Source organism: Dendropsophus ebraccatus, chromosome 10 (assembly GCF_027789765.1).
Source record: "Dendropsophus ebraccatus isolate aDenEbr1 chromosome 10, aDenEbr1.pat, whole genome shotgun sequence".
In the NCBI taxonomy this organism is placed as follows: Eukaryota; Metazoa; Chordata; class Amphibia; order Anura; family Hylidae; genus Dendropsophus; species Dendropsophus ebraccatus.
This window is the reverse complement of record NC_091463.1, coordinates 35,458,293-35,484,711: the sequence shown is the minus strand read 5'-3', so window position 1 is coordinate 35,484,711 and position 26,419 is coordinate 35,458,293. Positions and strand designations below refer to the sequence as shown.

The window sequence follows — 26,419 nt, the reverse complement described above, 5'->3', positions numbered from 1 at the left end:
AAGAGCTGTGTATGTGTAGAGCTGTGCATTTGGAGCTGTGTACAGTATGTGTAGTTTGAGAGCTGTGTATGTGTAGTGTGAGAGCTGTGTATGCGGAGTGTGAGAGCTGTGTATGTGTAGTGTGAGAGCTGTGTATGCAGAGTGTGAGAGCTGTGTGTGTGGAGTGTGAGAGCTGTGTATGTGTAGTGTGAGAGCTGTGTATGCGGAGTGTGAGAGCTGTGTGTGTGCAGTGTGAGAGCTGTGTATGCGGAGTGTGAGAGCTGTGTATGTGTAGTGTGAGAGCTGTGTATGTGTAGTGTGAGAGCTGTGTATGCGGAGTGTGAGAGCTGTGTATGCGGAGTGTGAGAGCTGTGTATGCGGAGTGTGAGAGCTGTGTATGCGGAGTGTGAGAGCTGTGTGTGTGCAGTGTGAGAGCTGTGTATGCGGAGTGTGAGAGCTGTGTATGTGTAGTGTGAGAGCTGTGTATGTGTAGTGTGAGAGCTGTGTATGCGGAGTGTGAGAGCTGTGTATGCGGAGTGTGAGAGCTGTGTATGCGGAGTGTGAGAGCTGTGCATGCGGAGTGTCAGAGCTGTGTATGTGGAGTGTGAGAGCTGTGTATGCGTAGTGTGAGAGCTGTGTATGTGTAGAGCTGTGCATTTGGAGCTGTGTACAGTATGTGTAGTGTGAGAGCTGTGTATGCAGGGTGTGGAGCTGTGTATGTGGAGCTGTGTACAGTATGTGGAGCTGTGTATGTGGAGCTGTGTACAGTATGTGGAGCTGTGTATGTGAAGCTGTGTATGTGTGGAGCTGTGTATGTGGAGCTGTGTATGTGTGGAGCTGTGTGTGTGTAGAGCTGTGTATGTGTGGAGCTGTGTATGTGTGGAGCTGTGTATGTGGAGCTGTGTATGTGTGGAGCTGTGTGTGTGTAGAGCTGTGTATGTGTGGAGCTGTGTATGTGTAGCTGTGTATGTGGAACTGTATGTGGAGCTGTGTGTGTAGAGCTGTGTATGTGTGGAGCTGTGTATATGTGGAGCTGTGTTTATGTGGAGCTGTGCGTGTAGAGCTGTGTTTATGTGGAGCTGTGCGTGTAGAGCTGTGTATGTGTAGAGCTGTGTATGTGTGGAGCTGTGTATGTGTGGAGCTGTGTATGTGCAGTGTCAGAGCTGTGTGTGTGGAGTGTGAGAGCTGTGTATGTGCAGTGTGAGAGCTGTGTTTGTGGAGTGTGAGAGCTGTGTATGAAGGTGGGAGAGCTGTGTATATGTAGTGTGAGAGCTGTGTATGTGGAGTGTGAGAGCTGTGTATGCGTAGTGTAAGAGCTGTGTATGTGTAGAGCTGTGCATTTGGAGCTGTGTACAGTATGTGTAGTGTGAGAGCTGTGTATGCGGAGTGTGAGAGCTGTGTATGCGGAGTGTGAGAGCTGTGTATGTGTAGTGTGAGAGCTGTGTATGCGGAGTGTGAGAGCTGTGTATGTGTAGTGTGAGAGCTGTGTATGTGGAGTGTGAGAGCTGTGTATGCGTAGTGTAAGAGCTGTGTATGTGTAGAGCTGTGCATTTGGATCTGTGTACAGTATGTGTAGTGTGAGAGCTGTGTATGTGTAGAGCTGTGCATTTGGAGCTGTGTACAGTATGTGTAGTGTGAGAGCTGTGTATGTGTAGTGTGAGAGCTGTGTATGCGGAGTGTGAGAGCTGTGTATGTGTAGTGTGAAAGCTGTGTATGCAGAGTGTGAGAGCTGTGTATGTGTAGTGTGAGAGCTGTGTATGCGGAGTGTGAGAGCTGTGTATGTGTAGTGTGAGAGCTGTGTATGTGTAGTGTGAGAGCTGTGTATGTGTAGTGTGAGAGCTGTGTATGTGCAGTGTGAGAGCTGTGTATGCGGAGTGTGAGAGCTGTGTGTGTGCAGTGTGAGAGCTGTGTATGCGGAGTGTGAGAGCTGTGTATGCGGAGTGTAAGAGCTGTGTATGCGGAGTGTGAGAGCTGTGTATGCGGAGTGTGAGAGCTGTGTATGCGGAGTGTGAGAGCTGTGTATGTGCAGTGTCAGAGCTGTGTATGTGGAGTGTGAGAGCTGTGTATGCGTAGTGTGAGAGCTGTGTATGTGTAGAGCTGTGCATTTGGAGCTGTGTACAGTATGTGTAGTGTGAGAGCTGTGTATGCAGGGTGTGGAGCTGTGTATGTGGAGCTGTGTACAGTATGTGGAGCTGTGTATGTGGAGCTGTGTACAGTATGTGGAGCTGTGTATGTGAAGCTGTGTATGTGTGGAGCTGTGTATGTGGAGCTGTGTATGTGTGGAGCTGTGTGTGTGTAGAGCTGTGTATGTGTGGAGCTGTGTATGTGTAGCTGTGTATGTGGAACTGTGTATGTGGAGCTGTGTGTGTAGAGCTGTGTATGTGTGGAGCTGTGTATATGTGGAGCTGTGTTTATGTGGAGCTGTGCGTGTAGAGCTGTGTTTATGTGGAGCTGTGCGTGTAGAGCTGTGTATGTGTGGAGCTGTGTATGTGTGGAGCTGTGTATGTATGGAGCTGTGTATGTGTGGAGCTGTGTGTGTAGAGCTGTGTATGTGTGGAGCTGTGTATGAGTGGAGCTGTGTATGTGTAGAGCTGTGTATGTGGAGCTGTGTATGTGTAGAGCTGTGTATGTGTGGAGCTGTGTATGTGGAGCTGTGTATGTGTGGAGCTGTGTATGTGGAGCTGTGTATGTGGAGCTGTGTATGTGTGGAGCTGAGTATGTGGAGCTGTGTATGTGTGGAGCTGTGTATGTGGAGCTGTGTATGTGTAGAGCTGTGTATTTGGAGCTGTGTATGTGTGGAGCTGTGTATTTGGAGCTGTGTATGTGTGGAGCTGTGTGTGTAGAGCTGTGTATGTGTGGAGCTGTGTATGTGGAGCTGTGTATGTGTGGAGCTGTGCATGTGGAGCTGTGTATGTGTAGAGCTGTGTATGTGTAGAGCTGTGTATGTGGAGCTGTGTATGTGTGGAGCTGTGTATGTGGAGCTGTGTATATGTGGAGCTGTGTATGTGTGGAGCTGTGTATTTGGAGCTGTGTATGTGGAGCTGTGTGTGTGGAGCTGTGTATGTGTGGAGCTGTGTATGTGGAGCTGTGTATGTGTGGAGCTGTGTATGTGGAGCTGTGTATGTGTAGAGCTCTGTATGTGTAGAGGTGTGTATGTGTGGAGCTGTGTATGTGTGGAGCTGTGTATGTGGAGCTGTGTGTGTAGAGCTGTGTATGTGTGGAGCTGTGTATGTGGAGCTGTGTATTTAAAGCTGTGTGTGTGTAGAGCTGTGTATGTGGAGCTGTGTATGTGTGGAGCTGTGTGTGTGTGGAGCTGTGTATGTGGAGCTGTGTGTTTGGAGCTGTGTATGTGTGGAGCTGTGTATGTGTAGAGCTATGTATGTGTGGAGCTGTGTGTGTAGAGCTGTGTATTTGGAGCTGTGTATGTGTGGAGCTGTGTGTGTGTGTAGAGCTGTGTATGTGTGGAGCTGTGTGTGTAGAGCTGTGTATTTGGAGCTGTGTGTGTAGAGCTGTGTATTTGGAGCTGTGTGTGTGGAGCTGTGTATGTGTGGAGCTGTGTATTTGGAGCTGTGTGTGTAGAGCTGTGTATGTGGAGCTGTGTATGTGTGGAGCTGTGTGTGTGTGTGGAGCTGTGTATGTGAAGCTGTGTATTTGGAGCTGTGTATGTGTGGAGCTGTGTATGTGTAGAGCTGTGTATGTGTGGAGCTGTGTGTGTAGAGCTGTGTATTTGGAGCTGTGTATGTGTGGAGCTGTGTGTGTGTAGAGCTGTGTATGTGTGGAGCTGTGTGTGTGGAGCTGTGTATTTGGAGCTGTGTGTGTAGAGCTGTGTATTTGGAGCTGTGTATGTGTGGAGCTGTGTGTGTGTAGAGCTGTGTATGTGTGGAGCTGTGTGTGTGGAGCTGTGTATTTGGAGCTGTGTGTGTAGAGCTGTGTATTTAGAGCTGTGCATTTGGAGCTGTGTATGTGTAGAGCTGTGTGTGTGTGTGGAGCTGTGTGTGTGTAGAGCTGTGTATGTGTGGAGCTGTGTGTGTGGAGCTGTGTATTTGGAGCTGTGTGTGTAGAGCTGTGTATTTGGAGCTGTGTATGTGTGGAGCTGTGTATGTGTAGAGCTGTGTGTGTGTGGAGCTGTGTGTGTGTAGAGCTGTGTATGTGTGGAGCTGTGTGCGTGGAGCTGTGTATTTGGAGCTGTGTGTGTAGAGCTGTGTATTTGGAGCTGTGTATGTGTGGAGCTGTGTGTGTGTAGAGCTGTGTATGTGTGGAGCTGTGTGTGTGTGAAGCTGTGTATTTGGAGCTGTGTATTTGGAGCTGTGTATTTGGAGCTGTGTATGTGGAGCTGTGTATGTGTGGGGCTGTGTATGTAGAGCTGTGTATGTTTGGAGTTGTGTATGTGGAGCTGTGTATGTGGAGCTGTGTATGTGTGGAGTTGTGTATGTGGAGCTGTATATGTGGAGCTGTGTGTGTGTGGAGCTGTGTGTGTGTGGAGCTGTGTATTTGGAGCTGTGTGGGTAGAGCTGTGTATGTGTGGAGTTGTGTATGTGGAGCTGTGTGGTTAGAGCTGTGTATGTGTGGAGCTGTGTATTTGGAGCTGTGTATGTGTGGAGCTGTGTATGTGTAGAACTGTGTATGTGTGGAGCTGTGTGTGTGGAGCTGTGTATGTGGAGCTGTGTATTTAAAGCTGTGTGTGTGTAGAGCTGTGTATTTGGAGCTGTGTGTGTGGAGCTGTGTATGTGGAGCTGTGTATGTGTGGAGATGTGTGTGTGGAGCTGTGTATTTGGAGCTGTGTGTGTAGAGCTGTGTATGTGGAGCTGTGTATGTGTGGAGCTGTGTGTGTGTGGAGCTGTGTATTTGGAGCTGTGTATGTGGAGCTGTGTATGTGGAGCTGTGTATGTGTGGAGCTGTGTATGTGGAGCTGTGTATTTGGAGCTGTGTATGTGTGGAGCTGTGTATGTGTAGAGCTGTGTATGTGTGGAGCTGTGTGTGTAGAGCTGTGTATTTGGAGCTGTGTATGTGTGGAGCTGTGTGTGTAGAGCTGTGTATGTGTGGAGCTGTGTGTGTGGAGCTGTGTGTGTGGAGCTGTGTATTTGGAGCTGTGTGTGTAGAGCTGTGTGTGTAGAGCTGTGTATTTGGAGCTGTGTATTTGGAGCTGTGTGTGTAGAGCTGTGTATTTGGAGCTGTGTATGTGTGGAGCTGTATGTGTAGAGCTGTGTATGTGTGGAGCTGTGTGTGTGGAGCTGTGTATTTAAAGCTGTGTGTGTGTAGAGCTGTGTATTTGGAGCTGTGTGTGTGGAGCTGTGTATGTGGAGCTGTGTATGTGTGGAGCTGTGTGTGTGTGGAGCTGTGTATTTGGAGCTGTGTGTGTAGAGCTGTGTATGTGGAGCTGTGTATGTGGAGCTGTGTATATGTGGAGCTGTGTGTGTGGAGCTGTGTGTGTGTGGAGCTGTGTATTTGGAGCTCTGTGTGTAGAGCTGTGTATGTGGAGATGTGTATGTGTGGAGCTGTGTGTGTGTGGAGCTGTGTATGTGGAGCTGTGTATGTGTAGAGCTGTGTATGTGGAGCTGTGTATGTGTGGGGCTGTGTATGTAGAGCTGTGTGTGTAGAGCTGTGTGTGTAGAGCTGTGTATGTGGAGCTGTGTATTTGGAGCTGTGTGTGTGTAGAGCTGTGTGTGTAGAGCTGTATATTTGGAGCTGTGTATGTGTGGAGTTGTGTATGTGGAGCTGTGTGGTTAGAGCTGTGTATGTGTGGAGCTGTGTATGTGGAGCTGTGTGTGTGTGGAGCTGTGTATTTGGAGCTGTGTATGTGGAGCTGTGTGTGGAGCTGTGTATGTGGAGCTGTGTATGTGGAGCTGTGTATGTGTGGAGCTGTGTATGTGGAGCTGTGTATGTGTGGAGCTGTGTATGTGGAGCTGTGTATGTGTGGAGCTGTGTATGTGTGGAGTTGTGTATGTGGAGCTGTGTGGTTAGAGCTGTGTATGTGTGGAGCTGTGTATGTGGAGCTGTGTGTGTGTGGAGCTGTGTATTTGGAGCTGTGTATGTGGAGCTGTGTGTGGAGCTGTGTATGTGGAGCTGTGTATGTGGAGCTGTGTATGTGTGGAGCTGTGTATGTGGAGCTGTGTATGTGTGGAGCTGTGTATGTGGAGCTGTGTATGTGTGGAGCTGTGTATGTGGAGCTGTGTATGTGTGGAGCTGTGTATGTGGAGCTGTGTATGTGTGGAGCTGTGTATGTGGAGCTGTGTATGTGTGGAGCTGTGTATGTGGAGCTGTGTATGTGTGGAGCTGTGTATGTGGAGCTGTGTATGTGTGGAGCTGTGTATGTGGAGCTGTGTATGTGTGGAGCTGTGTATGTGGAGCTGTGTATGTGTGGAGCTGTGTATGTGGAGCTGTGTATGTGTGGAGCTGTGTATGTGGAGCTGTGTATGTGGAGCTGTGTATGTGAAACTGTGTATGTGTGGAGCTGTGTATGTGGAGCTGTGTATGTGTGGAGCTGTGTATGTGGAGCTGTGTATGTGTGGAGCTGTGTATGTGGAGCTGTGTATGTGTGGAGCTGTGTATGTGGAGCTGTGTATATGTGGAGCTGTGTGTGTAGAGCTGTGTATGTGGAGCTGTGTATGTGTGGAGCTGTGTATGTGGAGCTGTGTATGTGTGGAGCTGTGTATGTGGAGCTGTGTATATGTGGAGCTGTGTGTGTAGAGCTGTGTATGTGGAGCTGTGTATGTGTAGAGCTGTGTATGTGTGGAGCTGTGTATGTGGAGCTGTGTATGTGGAGCTATGTATGTGTGGAGCTGTGTATGTGTGGAGCTGTGTATGTGGAGCTGTGTATGTGGAGCTATGTATGTGTGGAGCTGTGTATGTGTAGAGCTGTGTATGTGGAGCCGTGTGTGTAGAGCCGTGTATGTGGAGCTGTGTATGTGTGGAGCTGTGTATGTGGAGCTGTGTATATGTGGAGCTGTGTGTGTAGAGCTGTGTATATGTGGAGCTGTGTATATGTGGAGCTGTGTATGTGGAGCTGTGTATGTGTGGAGCTGTGTATGTGTGGAGCTGTGTATGTGGAGCTGTGTATATGTGGAGCTGTGTATGTGGAGCTGTGTATGTGTGGAGCTGTGTATGTGGAGCTGTGTATGTGGAGCTGTGTATGTGTGGAGCTGTGTATGTGGAGCTGTGTATGTGTAGAGCTGTGTATGTAGAGCTGTGTATGTGTGGAGCTGTGTATGTGTGGAGCTGTGTATGTGTAGAGCTGTGTATGTGTGGAGCTGTGTATGTGGAGCTGTGTATGTGTAGAGCTGTGTATGTGGAGCTGTGTGTGTGGAGCTGTGTGTGTGTGGAGCTGTGTGTGTGTGGAGCTGTGTATGTGGAGCTGTGTATGTGTAGAGCTGTGTATGTGGAGCTGTGTATGTGGAGCTGTGTATATGTGGAGCTGTGTGTGTAGAGCTGTGTATGTGTGGAGCTGTATATGTGGAGCTGTGTATATGTGGAGCTGTGTATGTGGAGCTGTGTATGTGTGGAGCTGTGTATGTGGAGCTGTGTATATGTGGAGCTGTGTATGTGGAGCTGTGTATGTGTGGAGCTGTGTATGTGGAGCTGTGTATGTGTGGAGCTGTGTATGTGTAGAGCTGTGTATTCGGAGCTGTGTATGTGTGGAGCTGTGTATGTAGAGCTGTGTATGTGTGGAGCTGTGTATGTGGAGCTGTGTATGTGTGGAGCTGTGTATGTGGAGCTGTGTGTGTGGAGCTGTGTGTGTGTGGAGCTGTGTATGTGGAGCTGTGTATGTGGAGCTGTGTATATGTGGAGCTGTGTGTGTAGAGCTGTGTATGTGTGGAGCTGTATATGTGGAGCTGTGTATATGTGGAGCTGTGTATGTGGAGCTGTGTATGTGTGGAGCTGTGTATGTGGAGCTGTGTATATGTGGAGCTGTGTATGTGGAGCTGTGTATGTGTGGAGCTGTGTATGTGGAGCTGTGTATGTGTGGAGCTGTGTATGTGGAGCTGTGTATGTGGAGCTGTGTATGTGTGGAGCTGTGTATGTGTAGAGCTGTGTATTCGGAGCTGTGTATGTGTGGAGCTGTGTATGTAGAGCTGTGTATGTGTGGAGCTGTGTATGTGGAGCTGTGTATGTGTGGAGCTGTGTATGTGGAGCTGTGTGTGTGGAGCTGTGTGTGTGTGGAGCTGTGTATGTGGAGCTGTGTATGTGTAGAGCTGTGTATGTAGAGCTGTGTATGTGTGGAGCTGTGTATGTGTGGAGCTGTGTATGTGTAGAGCTGTGTATGTGTGGAGCTGTGTATGTGGAGCTGTGTGTGTGGAGCTGTGTATGTGGAGCTGTGTATGTGTAGAGCTGTGTATGTGGAGCTGTGTATGTGTGGAGCTGTGTATGTGGAGCTGTGTATGTGTGGAGCTGTGTATGTGGAGCTGTGTATGTGGAGCTGTGTGTGTGTGGAGCTGTGTATGTGTGGAGCTGTGTATGTGGAGCTGTGTATGTGTGGAGCTGTGTATGTGGAGCTGTGTGTGTGTGGAGCTGTGTGTGTGTGGAGCTGTGTGTATGTGGAGCTGTGTATGTGGAGCTGTGTGTGTGTGGAGCTGTGTGTGTGTGGAGCTGTGTGTGTGTGGAGCTGTGTATGTGTAGAGCTGTGTATGTAGAGTTGTGTATGTGGAGCTGTGTATGTGTGGAGCTGTGTATGTGTGGAGCTGTGTATGTGGAGCTGTGTGTGTGGAGCTGTGTATGTGGAGCTGTGTATGTGTAGAGCTGTGTATGTGGAGCTGTGTATGTGTGGAGCTGTGTATGTGGAGCTGTGTATGTGTGGAGCTGTGTATGTGGAGCTGTGTATGTGGAGCTGTGTGTGTGTGGAGCTGTGTATGTGTGGAGCTGTGTATGTGGAGCTGTGTATGTGTGGAGCTGTGTATGTGGAGCTGTGTATGTGTGGAGCTGTGTATGTGTGGAGCTGTGTATGTGGAGCTGTGTATGTGTGGAGCTGTGTATGTGGAGCTGTGTATGTGTGGAGCTGTGTATGTGGAGCTGTGTATGTGTGGAGCTGTGTATGTGGAGCTGTGTATGTGTGGAGCTGTGTATGTGGAGCTGTGTGTGTGTGGAGCTGTGTGTGTGTGTGGAGCTGTGTGTGTGTGGAGCTGTGTATGTGTGGAGCTGTGTGTGTGTGGAGCTGTGTATGTGGAGCTGTGTATGTGTGGAGCTGTGTGTGTGTGGAGCTGTGTATGTGGAGCTGTGTATGTGTGGAGCTGTGTATGTGGAGCTGTGTATGTGTGGAGCTGTGTATGTGGAGCTGTGTATGTGTGGAGCTGTGTATGTGGAGCTGTGTGTGTGTGGAGCTGTGTGTGTGTGGAGCTGTGTATGTGGAGCTGTGTATGTGGAGCTGTGTATTCGGAGCTGTGTACATTCCCCCCTCCTCTGCTGCTCTACACACTGCACCACGCTTCTTTGTTTACAATGAGTAAATCCTCAATCTACATAACCCCGCCCATTCCCTGGCAGCCCCCCAACCACAGGAGGAGGGGCGGGGCTTGTGCCCCTCTATGTGACTACAATGTATGAAGATTTCTTATGATTTCATCAACCAGCAGAGTCCGGCGTCATCCGAATCGGACCTGAGCCCCAGAACTGCCCGCACTCATCCAGGTAAGTGAGCGCGGGGGGTGTGTGCCCGGGGTGACTGGCAGCAGTGCTGGGAGCTGTGGGCACCGCAGTGGGAACATGTCCGGGCCAGGTCACCCCATGTGCCAGGCTGCGGGGTGCTGGTTGCGCGTTCTGGTCGTACATGTGGGTGGCGCAGATTGTGTCATTGTGTGCACTGGGGACAGAGTAGTGTCCAGTAGTGTCTAGTAGTGTCTAGTAGTGTGAACTGTTACCTGTGCCCGGGCAGTGTCCAGGGTGCCCAGTGTGATGAGTGCAGGGATGTAGGATTAGGATATAGTATATACTGTATATGTATGTGTATGTGTGTGATGGGCAGCAGGGGGTGTCAGGCTGGTGGGGGCACAGGGGTCCGGGCTGCAGGCGGCTCCTGAGTCCTGAGTATTTTTAGGATGAGGAGGCGGCGGGCCGTGTGCTTGGACAAGTCGGGGCTTGTAGGAAGCAGCAGCAGCAGCACAGGTCCCATAGACTGGCATGTGTGAGGCCCCACTGACTGGCATGTGTGAGGCCCCACTGACTGGCATGTGTGAGGCCCCATAGACTGGCATGTGTGAGGTCCCATAGACTGGCATGTGTGAGGCCCCACTGACTGGCATGTGTGAGGTCCCATAGACTGGCATGTGTGAGGCCCCACTGACTGGCATGTGTGAGGCCCCACTGACTGGCATGTGTGAGGTCCCACTGACTGGCATGTGTGAGGTCCCATAGACTGGCATGTGTGAGGCCCCACTGACTGGCATGTATGAGGCCCCACTGACTGGCATGTGTGAGGCCCCATACACTGGCATGTATGAGGTCCCACTTACTGGCATGTGTGAGGCCCCACTGACTGGCATGTGTGAGGCCCCATAGACTGGCATGTGTGAGGCCCCACTGACTGGCATGTATGAGGTCCCACTTACTGGCATGTGTGAGGCCCCACTGACTGGCATGTGTGAGGTCCCATAGACTGGCATGTGTGAGGCCCCACTGACTGGCATGTGTGAGGCCCCACTGACTGGCATGTATGAGGTCCCACTGACTGGCATGTGTGAGGCCCCACTGACTGGCATGTGTGAGGCCCCACTGACTGGCATGTATGAGGTCCCACTGACTGGCATGTGTGAGGCCCCACTGACTGGCATGTGTGAGGCCCCACTGACTGGCATGTATGAGGTCCCACTGACTGGCATGTGTGAGGGCCCACTCACTGGCATGTGTGAGGTCCCATAGACTGGCATGTGTGAGGCCCCACTGACTGGCATGTGTGAGGATCCATAGACTGGCATGTGTGAGGCCCCACTGACTGGCATGTGTGAGGTCCCACTGACTGGCATGTGTGAGGCCCCACTGACTGGCATGTGTGAGGCCCCACTGACTGGCATGTGTGAGGCCCCACTGACTGGCATATGTGAGGCCCCACTGACTGGCATGTGTGAGGTCCCACTGACTGGCATGTGTGAGGCCCCACTGACTGGCATGTGTGAGGTCCCACTGACTGGCATGTATGAGGTCCCACTGATTGGCATGTGTGAGGCCCCACTGACTGGCATGTGTGAGGCCCCACTGACTGGCATGTGTGCCCCCGGAGCGGAATCTCTGGTGGGCGGATGGGCAGTGTGTGGGAGCATGGCATGCCTGGACCAGGAGCTGCTGCTGCTGCTGCTGCCTGGTGGATAAATATAGAGAAATGTAATGAAATAAGGAGAAGTAAGGGGAGAGGGCACCCCAGGGTGACACTGCTGGCATTTATGTGTCACCTCTCCTGATACTGGGCACTTAGCAGGGAACAGGTGACAAGATTAACTTGGCATAAGAGACAAAACATAATGAATGCTGCTTGTGCCAGGCGACAGGTGCCATGCTGGAATCATGGAAGGACGAGGTAGCTGGAACTTCAACTCAGGTGGGCTTGGATGAGGCCCACACAGCTTGTCAGTGCCCAGCAGGTGCCTAACACGTAGCCATGGCAGTAATGTACTGAGCGATGTCATGGTACAGAGATAATGCCCATAGGGATGTCACAGAACAGTGATAATACACTAATCTCACATCTAATGGGCACCGTCATGTCACAGAACAGGGGTAATATGCACAGTGATGTCACAGAACAGGGGTAATATGCACAGTGATGTCACAGAACAGGGGTAATACACAGTGATGTCACAGAACAGGGGTAATATGCACAGTGATGGAACAAAACAGGGGTAATATGCACAGTGATGTCACAGAACAGGGGTAATATGCACAGTGATAGCACAGGACAGAGGTTATATGCACAGCGATGTCACAGAACAGGGGTAATATGCACAGTTATGTAATAGTACCAGGATAATGCACAGTGATGTCACTGAACAGGGGTAATATGCACAGTGATAGCACAGGACAGAGGTTATATGCACAGCAGTGTCACAGAACAGGGGTAATATGCACAGCGATGTCACAGAACAGGGGTAATATGCACAGTGATGTAATAGTACCAGGATAATGCACAGTGATGTCACAGAACAGGGGTAATATGCCCAGTGATGTCACAGAACAGGGGTAAAATGCCCAGTGATGTCACAGAACAGGGGTAATATGCCCAGTGATGTCACAGAACAGGGGTAATATGCCCAGTGATGGCACAGAACAGGGGTAATATGCACAGTGATGTCACAGAACAGGGGTAATATGCCCAGTGATGGCACAGAACAGGGGTAATATGCACAGTGATGTCACAGAACAGGGGTAATATGCACAGTAATGTCACAGAACAGGGGTAATATGCACAGTGATGTCACAGAACAGGGGTAATATGCACAGTGATGGCACAGAACAGGGGTAATATGCACAGTGATGGCACAGAACAGGGGTAATATGCACAGTGATGCCACAGAACAGGGGTAATATGCACAGTGATGGCACAGAACAGGGGTAATATGCACAGTGATGCCACAGAACAGGGGTAATATGCACAGTGATGTCACAGAACAGGGGTAATATGCACAGTGATGGCACAGAACAGTGGTAATATGCACAGTGATGTCACACAATGGGGTAATATGCACAGTGATGTCACAGAACAGGGGTAATACACAGTGATGTCACAGAACAGGGGTAATATGCACAGTGATGTCACAGAACAGGGGTAATATGCACAGTGATGTCACTGAACAAGGGTAATATGCACAGTGATGTCACAGAATGGGGTAATATGCACAGGGATAGCACAGAACAGGGGTAATATGCACAGTGATGGCACAGAACAGGGGTAATATGCACAGTGATGGCACAGAACAGGGGTAATATGCACAGTGATGTCACACAATGGGGTAATATGCACATTGATGTCACAGAAAAGGGGTAATATGCACAGTGATGTCACAGAACACAGGTAATATGCACAGTGATGTCACACAATGGGGTAATATGCACAGTGATGTCACAGAACAGGGGTAATTGCACAGTGATGGCAGAGAACAAGGGTAATATACACAGGGATGGCAGAGAACAGGGGTAATACACAGTGATGCCACAGAACAGGGGTAATATGCACAGTGATGTCACAAAACAGGGGTAATATGCCCAGTGATGGCACAGGACAGAGGTTATATGCACAGCAGTGTCACAGAACAGAGGTAATATGCACAGTGATGTCACAGAATAGGGGTAATATGCACAGTGATGACACAGGACAGGGGTAATATGCACAGTGATGGCACAGAACAGGGGTAATATACACAGTGATGCCACAGAACAGGGGTAATATACACAGTGATGCCACAGAACAGGGGTAATATGCACAGCGATGTCACAGAACAGGGGTAATATGCACAGTCATGTCACAGAACAGGGGTAATATGCACAATGATGTCACAGAACAGGGGTAATATGCACAATGATGTCACAGAACAGAGGTAATATGCACAGTGATGTCACAGAACAGGGGTAATATGCACAGTGATGACACAGGACAGGGGTAATATGCACAGTGATGGCACAGAACAGGGATAATATACACAGTGATGCCACAGAACAGGGGTAATACACAGTGATGCCACAGAAAAGGGGTAATATACACAGTGATGGCACAGAACAGGGGTAATATGCACAGGGATGGCATAGAACTGGGGTAATATGCCCAGTGATGTCACAGAACAGGGGTAATATGCACAGTGATGGCACAGAACAGGGGTAATATGCCCAGTGATGGCACAGAACAGGGATAACACACAGTGATGTCACAGAATAGCGGTAATATGCACAGTGATGTCACAGAACAGGGCTAATATGCACAGTGATATCACAAAATAGCGGTAATATGCACAGAGATGTCACAGAACGGGTAATATGCACAGTGATGTCACAGAATAGCTGTAATATGCCCAGTGATGTCATAGAACAGGGGTAATATGCACAGCGATGTCACAGAATAGCGGTAATATGCACAGTGATGTCACAGAACAGGGGTAATATGCACAGCGATGTCACAGAATAGCGGTAATATGCACAGTGATGTCACAGAACAGGGGTAATATGCACAGCGATGTCACAGAATAGCGGTAAAAAGTCTTACCATAGTAGAAGGAGGATCTAGTCAAAGTTACATTATAAGCATTATAATGATGTGACAGTTCAGTTCAGTGTATACCAGTCATGTCAAACTCTGGCCTGTGGGACAAATTTGGTCCGTGGGGCCACTATTTTTCGCCCGCCAGGCAATTCAGAGTTTGCATTACATCTGGCCCACCATGGCTACTATATAAGAGACTATGGGGGAGGGCTGGCTAATAAAGAGAGACTATGGGGGAGGGCTGGCTACTATATGAGACTATTGGGGAGGGCTGCCTACTATATGAGACTAGGGCTGGGCGATATGCCCAAAAAATAAAATCTCGATTTTTTTAAAATTTTGGACGATTCTCGATTTAAATCTCGATTTTTTCTCTTTTTGCTAAAAAAACAGGAAATTTTTCTCCCTGCAGCATCAGAAACTATTTTATAGACGTTTGAGACAACAACCATATTGCTTCCCAGTGTAACAGTGCTCCTCCCGTGCCCCTATGTAGTAGACAAGCCCATTGTGTGCCCCATATAAGTAGTTTTCCCAAATATGTGCCCTATGTACTAGTGTATTAGTAGTAGTACAGATGAGGGGATTAGCAGTACAGGTAAAGATGAGGGGTGTAGTAGTGGTACAGATGAGGGGTGTAGTAGTAGTAGTACAGGAACAGATGAGGGGTGCAGTAGTAGTAGTGCAGGTAAAGATGAGGGGTGTAGTAGTAGTACAGGTACAGATGAGGAGTGTAGTAGTAGTACAGGTAAAGATGAGGGGTGTAGTAGTAGTACAGGTACAGATGAGGGGTGTAGTAGTAGTACAGGTATAGATGAGGGGTGTAGTAGTACAGATATAGATGAGGGGTGTAGTAGTACAGATATAGATGAGGGGTGTAGTAGTACTACAGGTACAGACGAGGGGTGTAGTAGTAGTACAGGTACAGATGAGGGGTGTAGTAGTAGTACAGGTACAGATGAGGAGTGTAGTAGTAGTACAGGTACAGATGAGGGGTGTAGTAGTAGGGTTGCAGGTAAAGATGAGGGGTGTAGTAGTAGTACAGGTACAGATGAGGGGTGTAGTAGTAGTACAGGTACAGATGAGGGGTGTAGTAGTAGGGTTGCAGGTAAAGATGAGGAGTGTAGTAGTAGTACAGTTAAAGATGAGGGGTGTAGTAGTAGTACAGGTACAGATGAGGGGTGTAGTAGTAGTACAGGTACAGATGAGGAGTGTAGTAGTAGTAGGGTTGCAGGTAAAGATGAGGGGTGTAGTAGTAGTACAGGTAAAGATGAGGGATGTAGTAGTAGTACAGGTAAAGATGAGGGGTGTAGTAGTAGTACAGGTACAGATGAGGGGTGTAGTAGTAGTACAGTTACAGATGAGGAGTGTAGTAGTACAGGTAAAGATGAGGGGTGTAGTAGTACAGGTACAGATGAGGGGTGTAGTAGTAGTACAGGTACAGATGAGGAGTGTAGTAGTAGTACAGGTAAAGATGAGGGGTGTAGTAGTAGTACAGGTACAGATGAGGGGTGTGGTAGTAGAAAAGGTAAAGATGAGGGGTGTAGTAGTAGTACAGGTACAGATGAGGGGTGTAGTAATAGTACAGGTACAGATGAGGGGTGTAGTAGTAGTACAGGTACAGATGAGGGGTGTAGTAGTAGTACAGGTACAGATGAGGGGTGTAGTAGTAGTACAGGTACAGATGAGCGGTGTAGTAGTACAGGTACAGATGAGGAGTGTAGTAGTAGTAGTACAGGTATAGATGATGGGTGTAGTAGTAGTACAGGTATAGATGAGTGTTGTAGTAGTAGTACAGGTACAGATGAGTGTAGTAGTAGTACAGGTAAAGATGAGGGGTGTAGTAGTAGTACAGGTAAAGATGAGGGGTGTAGTAGTAGTACAGGTACAGATTAGGAGTGTAGTAGTAGTAGTACAGGTATAGATGAGCCTGGTGTAGTAGTAGTAGTACAGGTAAAGATGAGGGGTGTAGTAGTACAGGTATAGATGAGGAGTGTAGTAGTAGTACAGGTAAAGATGAGGGGTGTAGTAGTAGTAGTACAGGTAAAGATGAGGGTCAGGGACATAGCTAAGAGCATGGGGCAGACTGGGGGGGAAGGGCATGGGGCAGACTGGGGGGGAAGGGCATGGGGTACACTGGGCTGGAGAGCATGGGGTACACTGGGCTGGAGAGCATGGGGTACACTGGGGGGGGCAAGTATGGGGCACACTGGGGGGAGCAAGGGGCAGACTAGGGGGGAAAGGCATGGGGTACACTGGGGGGAGCATGGGGCAGATCGGGGGGAGAATAGGGCAGATCGGCAGGGGCATGGAGCAGACCGGGGCAGGAGGGAACATACCTGGTGTACCCGCTCTGCGCGGGCGCACACCACCGGCACTTGCGCTCTCCTCCCGCCCGCACTACTCCCCGCAGCGGACCCGCCCCCATAGCCGGACGTATACACACGCTTCCTCCCGGCCGCACATGGAGGTCCCCGGAGGAGGCTGCAGATACTGAAGCATCGGGTGATAGTGTCGCTGCTGTACAGCTCCAGCACCCGCAGCGATCACCCGATGCTTCAGTATCTGCAGCCTCCTCCGGGGACCTCCATGTGCAGCCGGGAGGAAGCGCGCGTACAAGTCCGGCTATGGGGGCGGGTCAGAGGCGGGGACATAGGACACTGCTGGGCGCTCTCGCTCCTCACGCTGTTTCAGTAGCTGGAGGATGCGAGCAGCCCGCCCGCGCGCCCAAATCCAATGATTTTTTTGGAAAATCGATTTTCGATTTTCCAAAAAAGTCAAATCGATTCTCAAATTCTGGGCGAATTAATTGAATTAATTCGATTAATCGCCCAGCCCTATATGAGACTACTGGGGAGGGCTGGCTACTATATAAGAGAGTATGGGGGAGGGCTGGTTACTATATAAGAGACTATGGGGAAGGGCTGGTTACTATATGAGAGACTATGGGGGAGGGCTGGCTACTATATATGAGACTAATAAGGGAGGGCTGGCTACTATATATGAGACTATTAGGAAGGGCTGGCTACTATATGAGACTATGAGGGAGGCCTAGCTACTATATGAGACTACTGGGGAGGGCTGGCTACTATATAAAAGACTATGGGGGAGGGCTGGCTACTATATAAGAGGCTATGGGGGAGGGCTGGCTACTATATAAGAGACTATGAGGAGGGCTGGCTACTATATAAAGAGACTATGGTGAAGGGCTGGCTACTATATGAGACTACAGGGGAGAGCTGGCTACTATATAAGAGACTATGGGGGAGGGCTGGCTACTATATAAGAGACTATGGGGGAGGGCTGGCTACTATATGAGACTACTAGGGAGGGATGTCTAATATATGAGACTATTGGGGAGGGCTGGCTACTATATAAGAGACTATGGGGAGGGCTGGCTACTATATGAGACTACTAGGGAGGGATGTCTAATATATGAGACTATTGGGGAGGGCTGGCTACTATATAAGAGACTATGGGAGAGGGCTGGCTACTACATGAGATTACTAGGGAGGGATGTCTAATATATGAGACTATTGGGGAGGGCAGGCTACTATAACAGAGACTATTTGGGGCGGCTGCCTACTATATGGGACTCTTGGGGAGCTGGCTACTATTTGGCCACTACTGGGAGGGCTGGGTAATATGTGGGGCAATTTTGGTTGGGTTGACTACAACATAGGGCAATATTGAGGGGGTTGGCTATTACATGGGTTTGGGTTTAATCATACCTTAGCAGTTTTATCATAGCGTTTATCATAGTGCACAGCGCTAGGAGACTTACACCACTGAAATTGCCAGGAACACCACACACTACTCTGACAGTGCCAGGACTGCCAAATGTGCGCTTCAATAATTATCAAGGTTGGCCCGCGACTTTGTCCAATTTTTTAATTTTGGCCCACTGTGTATTTGAGTTGAAAAGCCCTGGTGTATACCATGATAACCATAACACACGTCTCACAGCAGTAGGAGAGAAACTTATAATGCCATCACATGGAGATATAATAAGGATGTCACTGTTTATATATTGGGTGACAGCACATGGATGAGGCTAAAGTGATTACACCGAAGGGAGAGTAAAAGGTCCTGCTACATGTCCTTCCCATACTCATCTGTGACTGCATGTGTCCGAGTAGAGAGGGACTCTCTTAGCTGCAATGCCCACTGCCTTGGTAGTTACACTGGTGTCCAGGATGTGTCCCTGGCAGACGTCTTTTTTTGTCTATATTTATATATTATTTATTGCTAAAAAGAATAGTCAAAGGGATTTACTAGTGGACAGTGAGGATATTTACCCATATTTATATATATAACAGTGTGGGGACATAATGGGTGCCAGAGAGTGAAGAGTAGAGGGATAAGAGGGATCAGTTCTGGGAACTGCTGAGTGGGAAAAATTACGTTAGATGTAAAACGTTATACATACATTTTTTGATGTTAGGAAGGGGTGTATATGGGGGACTCCCCGACCGATACCTCTGCCATATAGCTGTGACAGATGCCACTTTGTGAAATTATTCATAAACTTCCTTGTTAAAAAGAATGTATATTACAGTCCGCTTTTGTTTTTCATAATATGTATTTAGCGTAGATAGTAACAATGTACTGGGCTATATATTAGTTATAAAGTCATATTCTGGGAAAGCTGGGTGGATCATTGGAAAACTGCATGGAGAAAAATGATTGATATGGGGCATGATAGGGATATGTTAGTTATCAATGCTTTGGGGGATTTCCTGAGAATATGGTAGCACGCGATGTACCCCATAGAACTGCACTTTTGGGCTCAGTTTCAAGACATATTAGGGCAGATTTATCATTACTGAATAAAATTCAGCCAGAATTAAATAAGAGGAGACAAAGTTATTATTGTCACATATTTACATAGATTTACTTTTACATCCTCCGTGACCTCAAAAATCCATCTATTGCCTCCACTGCAAGACCAAGTGGTATCCAGCCGCCACTGATCCTCCCACCGCACCAGTCAGCTAGCAGAAGAGCTGTCCACAGAGCCTCACATCTTCTAACAGGTTACGCCTTTAAGCCAGTTTCACACGTACCCTATCTCAACAGATTTGTTTATACCTACTTGACCCAGGCTAATGCGTTATCCTGCTTCTCTGGCTCCCGGCTTCCTGACGTCCTGCTTAGCCAATCAGTGGCTGCGGTGGGACGTCAGGGAACAAAACGCCACAAACCAAGAGCAAAAAATGCACCCAAAGTAAAGAAAAACACAGCAATAAATAATGAAAACACTGCAGGTATAGTGTATAAATATTTTGTATAAATATATTTTTTGTTTATATATTTTTTTTAACAACACGTTGGCCCAGATTTATCATAGTGTGTAAAATAGAAAGTTTTGCACATTGCACATTGTGGCCAGATGGTAGCTGAGAGTAAAGGGGGCAAATGAAGCACAATACCCATATGTTTTTTTTCCTAGGTTTTTTTTTTTTTTTTTCAGGGTAGTTTGGCAGTTTTTAATGCGTGCAGTGTTGTGAAATTGCAGCAGCACCTAAGTTTTGTGTTTTTCTACAAAAAGCTTTGGCTTTTTCCGTCTGTAGACTTAGGAGGAAAAACACCATAGGGGGTAAAAATGCTAGAAAAAGTTTTTTTTCCCCATTTTTACTTCCCGTAGAGATATCTGTTAAAAAAAACTGCAAGCAAACTGAAGAACGCCATTGCAAACACCATCCAATGGGTATTGTGGTACATATTTCAACACGGATTCTCATCTGACATCTGGCCACAGTTTTTGGCCTGTTAGTTTAGCTTGTGTGTTTCCCCTGCCCAAGTGTCCACACACTGATTCTGTGGCCTACATAGAAATCACTGTGTAAACAGACACACACAGGTCTATACAGGAACAGGTCCCAAGATTTCGCCTCTTTTTCTTAAGTGGCACAAAGAGAGTACTTTGTAAGGTTTATGACCCTCATGTACTGAAGCGCATATAAACTTCAAGTCCATGTGTAGCTGACTTTTTCTTCTGTGGATTTTATGCAAATCCACATAGAATACCTTGCAAAACTTGGGAATTTCATTGCGGCTTCTATGCAACATAGTGAAAATGCTGCAGACTCACTAATTCACAGCATCCTCATATTCCATGTGAAATTTAGCCGCTGTGTGCATGTAATGGCTCCCGACCGGTCATTCTTAGCGCCGCATTTAACTGTATGCACTCCTAGTTAGTTAAAGGGCCAGCATCAGCACCCGGCCGCACTTGCCTGGGTGCTAGGGCTGGCCCAGGCTACCATACTTGATGCTCATCCAGAGCTGTCTGGAATTGTGGGTTCCCCTGATGCCCCATCTGACCATTAATAGCTATATTAAGGCTATGTTCCCACTAACTACAAAAGATCACAAACAACAACAAAGCTGAATGGTCGTTGTTTGTACAGCATGTGAATTTAGCCTGACATGGATATTGGATAATGCTACTTTCAAAGAGGTATTTTTTGCCAAAGCCAGGAAGGGGGTCTGAAACTCAGAAGAGGTATAAATCTTTCCATTATAGTTCTCTTGGTTTTGGTTGCCAAATACTGCTGGGCTAATAAAAGGAGAATCACCTGTTATATGTGATCCCAGCAAAACCTTTACAGCATGTCTGCACATTATAGCCTTTAGTATTACTGTGTGTTCCAACACCTCATTATAGCCTGCAGACAAATCTCACATATAATCTCCATCCAAGCAGTGGAGCAGGAGAAGCTGTTGGTCCATTCTTACCATTACTAGAGAAGCAGATGACAGAGCGGCTGGTAGTCGTCTTAGCTGGCATAGTGTTCAGTGACATCATAGCTACACACGGCACAACTATCAGCACAAGTCTGGCCAGTAATCCAGTGTCCTCACCCCATGATAGATAGGGGCGACTGACCATACAGCAGTGTTCTCACCAGCAGCAGCTATTACCTTTTGTATTTTGCCAGTTTCCCTCTGTAATTCTTTTGAATATATCTCGTGTATGGGATGTGGATCTGCAAATCCTGGTTGTTTTCTTACTGCCTTGAAATTTGTTTGTTGTTTAAGGCTATGTTCACCCAACGTATATTTTCATAAAATCGTGGCCATTGCACAACGGCCATGATTTTACAAAAGTATACGTTACCTTTCTTTCCATGGGATCCCTGCTGGAGCGTATACACATAGGGTGAGATTTATCAAAGGGTGTAAAATTTAGACTGGTGCAAACTGCCCACTGCAACCAATCACAGCTCAGCTTCCAGCTCTGGTGAAAGAAAAGATGAGCTGTGATTGGTTGCTGTGGCAAGTTTGCACCAGTCTAAATTTTACACCCTTTGATAAATCTCCCCCATAGTATACGCTCCGGGTCGGCATCTCTTGCGGCGCCGCAAACAACTGATATGCCAGTTTTCTGCTGCCGCTATTCAATGAATAGCAGCCACAGAAAACCATGTCAACGCACACTGTGAAGCGAGCGGCCCCATACCGTGCAGTGGAGTGTTCGGATGTGGACACGCATGGATGCACCCGCATCAGAACCCTGCGGCCCGAAGATTGCAAGACCCAAAGAAGGCTTGGCCTCCCCTGTGCCAACTACTACAATTTACACATTGTAAATTGTAGTGTAAAATCAATGGGATCTGTTGGCGTCTGTTGTGCAGTGGATCCTCCTGATGTGTTTTTGTGGAGTGAATTGACTAGTGAGAATGGCAGCAAATGGATCCTCTGATGCGGATGTGAAGTGCATAATATGGCTGCATTACCGTGGCAGTAAGTTATGGCCTGGCCACAGATCTTGTGACCTGATTGGGATATATATTGCTTTCAGTTAGGGTCATTAGACCCGCGGCTAGGCCAGAACTAGTGGGCATAATACACGTGCAAAAATGTGGCCATATTACTCTTTCCTGAAATTGGCCTAAAGCATATAGGAACAGATCTTGTATGAGCCAAAATGTAATTTATATGTATAATAATGAGGGGGAAAAGTATACTATTTTTGCATTGAACAGAGTGGGGTTCTGACCTCTCTACCCAGTGAGGGATTACCTCTTCCTGAAGCTCCTCATGGGTCTTCTCCATGTCTCTTGGCCACTAGTGCACCCGTGCCTTCCTAGGCTTTGGTTCCCTTGCCTCTACTGTAGTACTTGCAGTGGACTGGCCAAGGCTTACTGTACACACATAGGCCAACAGCAGCACTACAAGAGTCCTATTTTTAGATCATTACTGGGCCATTCTACCTTAAAGGGGTACTCTGGCACTGATAAAAAAAAAATCAATCAATCATAAACATAATTTTTACACTTACCATCCCTCCTTAGTCTGTCTCTCCCGCTGTTTGCAGGTCCCTGAACCTCCAGTTTGTGTCTTCATTTTTCTTCACTTCCTGGTTTGGGCTTTTAGATGGCTTTATTCTTGCTTAGCCAATCAGAGCTGAGCAACCTCAGTCATCTGACAAAGGGAGGCTGGCTTAACAGGGCTTAGACCAGTTTCCCAGTGTCATTGTCGCAAAATGGCCTCCACAGAAAAGCCTGGGGTCAACAATCATTAGGTAAGAATGAGTTTACTTCACCTTCTGGTGGGGGATTGAGGGGGAAAAAGATAGGGAGGTGGGGCAAATAGGTGATTGAAGTATATTACAAAGTTATATAACTTTTTAATTTGTTTCAATTACTGGGAAAAAGCTTTTTGCTGGAGTATCCCTTTGACCCCTTAACGACAGATGTATACACCATCTCGTCGCTAAGGGAGTTCAGAGGGGGGCCGCGCCACAATCTCGCTCTAAACTGCTGTGATTCCCTGTGCTATCTGCAGCCTGGGACAGCGGCTATTAGCAGGAGCGGCCAATCGCCACTCCCGCTAATTAAGACCGTTAAATGCAGCTGTCAAGCTGTGCCCCTGTCCCTGGTGTCTTGGTGGAGTATACGATCACAGAGGGGACATCCCTTCATCTTACCACCCCGGGACTCAGCGTCGGAATGACGCTGATCCCAGTTCGGTATTCTGTTGATCTGGTCTGCAGCATGCCAGACTAATAGAGCACCGATCTCATGGATCGGTGCTGTGTAATACATACTACATTGATTTCTGTGGGAGATCAGAGTAGTTGTATTACTGTGTAAATTTTTAAAAAAATGTTTCCATCAATTAAAAAAAACCCTCCCCTAATAATAGTCAGAATCACCCCCCTTTTCCCATTTTATAAATAAAAATAAATATGGCCACTTGCGTAATCGCCCAAACTATAAAACTATCCCATTCCCGATCTCGCAGGTAAACGGCGTAAGTGCAAAAACACGCCAAAGTGCAAAATTGCGCATTTTCGGTTGCATCACATCCCGAAAAATTGTAATAAAAAGCAATCAATAAATTTGCATATACGCTATCAAGATACCGATAGAAAGTACACATCATGGCACAAAAAATGACACCTCGCACAGCCCCATAGAGCAAAGGATATAAGCGTTATAAGCCTGGAAATAGAGCGATTTTAAGGAACGTTTATTTTCTGTAAAAGTTTTTACTTTTTTTAAAAGCCACCAAATAATATAAAAGTTATGCAAGTAATGCAAGATGGGGTTTTCCTAGTTTGCTAATCAACATAGTAACTATAAAGGATCGAGGTATGGGCATAGGCACTAAGGCAGCCAAAACTCTCAAGTGATAGTGGTAGTCTACCACATGATCAGGCTTAAAGGGTTTGTGTCATTAGGAAAGGGGTTGTGACATTAGGAAAACTAGGTGAAAACTCATGCATCATATGCAATTATACATATTTCACATGTACTATTTGAGAGATATTGACTTCGTAATTCCCTGTGTGCCTGTATTGTTTTTATGGCCTGTTGCCCTTGGTTACAGCCCACTATGGTGTGTCAGGCATGTTCGATTCTCCAGGAAGTAGTGGCAGTTGGTCTCCATTGAGCCTGCAAGCAAGGGGGGTTACGGAGAAGTGTGTGGCAACACGCATGAAGCAGGGCCTGCTCTGCCACTTCTTCTCTGCTATAAACTTGTAACACGAGCGCTCTGCAATATATTGGGAGCCTATAGAACTTTCGGTAGACGGAATTGCCAGAAGTTCCATAGGCTTCCATTATAATTCTGCAGACTGCTCGTATTAGCAGTTAGAGGAGAGATGAAGGGGCAGAGTGTGTGCTGCTGAGCATGTCGGCCTCTTCACTGTAGAGATCGGCAGGGCCCATAGCACCCGCACCCCGACCGATACAAACTTCTGACATGTCACTATGATAGTTACACTTTAAGAGAGACAAATACAGAGTTATTAGATCCATAGGGGAAAAAACAGTACAGTGATGTGAGTGACTAAAATAGAACATTTGCACTTCTCTACATACTGTATATGAATGTGAGACAGAGGCATGGAAGATTTGTCTCCTAAGGTGGGAGAGCAGTGGGAGCAGGAGACAATGTCAATTGGCACAGGGGCCATTTTTCTTCACTTCCTGGATTTCTATCAGCTACCAGTGTGGCAGAATGGTACAGATATGGTAATACATTATATAGACACATCTATATAACTTTTAATGTACTTTTAATAGAAAACAAATTGTCCTTATGTGGAATTCCCCTTTAATTGGATTGCAAACACAGCCAAAGGTGTCCACAATCTAAATAGAAATAAAATAATGTTCATCCGTCCGATTCTGCAGTATCGGCTGGGTGACCATGCAAGGATGCAGCCGTTGTTTGACACTGCGAACAAACAACAAAACAATGGCCGTTGTCAATACAGTGTGTGAACATAGACTTAAAGTGACACTGTCGCCTCCTTTTTGCATTGTGACATCTCTACACAGGTGTAAAGGGTAAATGTAGTGGTTGTCATGCCTTATTTTATATCATACGTCATGGTGCTTGTTCAAGTAAAAAGTCATCTTTTATTAACTGCAGATTGTGTTAAGTGGGCGGGACCTTGCGGCATTAGTGCCACTTAGCCCCGCCCACAATGCCACAGTTGGCCCTACCCCCTCGTCGGCCATTGGAACCCCCTTTACGTCGGCCAACCAATGGGTGTCAAGGGGGCGGGGCCATTGTGGGTGGGGCTAAATGGTGCTAATGTGAGGCCACGCCCACTTAATACAATCTGCAGTTAATAAAAGGACACTTTTTACTTGCAACAAGCACCATGACGTATGATATGAAATAAGGTATGAAAAATGCTAAATTTACCCTTTACACCTGTGTAGGGATGTCAGAATGCAAAAAGGGTGTGACAGTGTCACTTTAAAGTCAGAACACTGCCCACTGAGCAGTCTCTTTGGTTTAAAAAAGCAATTTAAAACTTAGCGGTAACTATACACAGGAAGCCATACTACGGAAGAGGAGAGTTGTTTGTTCATCCTCCCTATACACATAATTACACATATTTCTAGTATATTTCTGGCAGCTAATATGTTTATTTATTTAAATTTTAAATGAAAAAGCTATAGTATGCCAGACGTGGGGCCTGACTTATGTTATTGCCTCCAATAATTCTGATTGATCTACTTCATCTGGTCAGCAGGAAGGGCAGTCTAGTTATCTTGCGATACAACCTTGCAGTGTATGTATATAACAGACCCTCTCTGTCAGTATATATGAGGTGTGATTGTGAAGCAGGAACACATGGCATGTCTGCACAGGTCTGCTTTATAAGCATCACTTCCTATACTGCCTGAAGTTACTTTATAGAGTCTGTTCTGGAATTTATAGAAAAAAATCTGCACCATTCCTTAGAATTCCAAGATTTCATAACTAAGGGGATAGATGGCTGAGAAGTTACTCACAAATTCTTATACACTATCAAATGTTGCTCAATATTTACAATCTGCTTTTGGAAAATGTGTTGTTTTTCATATGTTTTATTTTCACTCAAAATTAGGGTTGTACAGTGGTGCCTTGGATTCCGAGCATAATTCGTTCCGGGACTGTGCTTGTAATCCAAATCCACTCTTATACCAAAGCAAATTGTCCCATAAGAAATCATTGAAATGCAGAAAATTGGTTCCACACCCAAAAATAATGATTTTATATTCTGAATAACATGTAAAACAGATTAAACAAACATTTATAAACAGCTGAATATGTCATATTATAAGTTATTGTACAGTATAGCCATCAGCATATGGTGTATAAAAAAACAGCAGCAGTTTGTAGATACAGGATAAAACTGCAGATCCCCATAATGCAGTAGTGTAGTACAACAGGCTAGTATAGAGAAGCAGGGCTGCTGTCAGAGGTCTGTGTGGTCACATGACAGCAATGGGGAAGGGGTGTGTGTTCAGCATGGACCAA

At 47.1% G+C, this 26,419-nt stretch overlaps 1 protein-coding gene across 1 annotated transcript in view; it reads left to right on the top strand.

The window, feature by feature from the left end:
• The first annotated feature begins 9,493 nt into the window (after positions 1-9,493).
• EDA2R (ectodysplasin A2 receptor) overlaps positions 9,494-26,419 on the top strand; it is a 29,888-nt gene continuing 12,962 nt past the window's right edge. The window contains exon 1 of the mRNA XM_069986122.1: positions 9,494-9,597. The gene's annotated coding sequence lies outside the window, so the exon portion shown is untranslated. The remainder of the gene's footprint in view (positions 9,598-26,419) is intronic.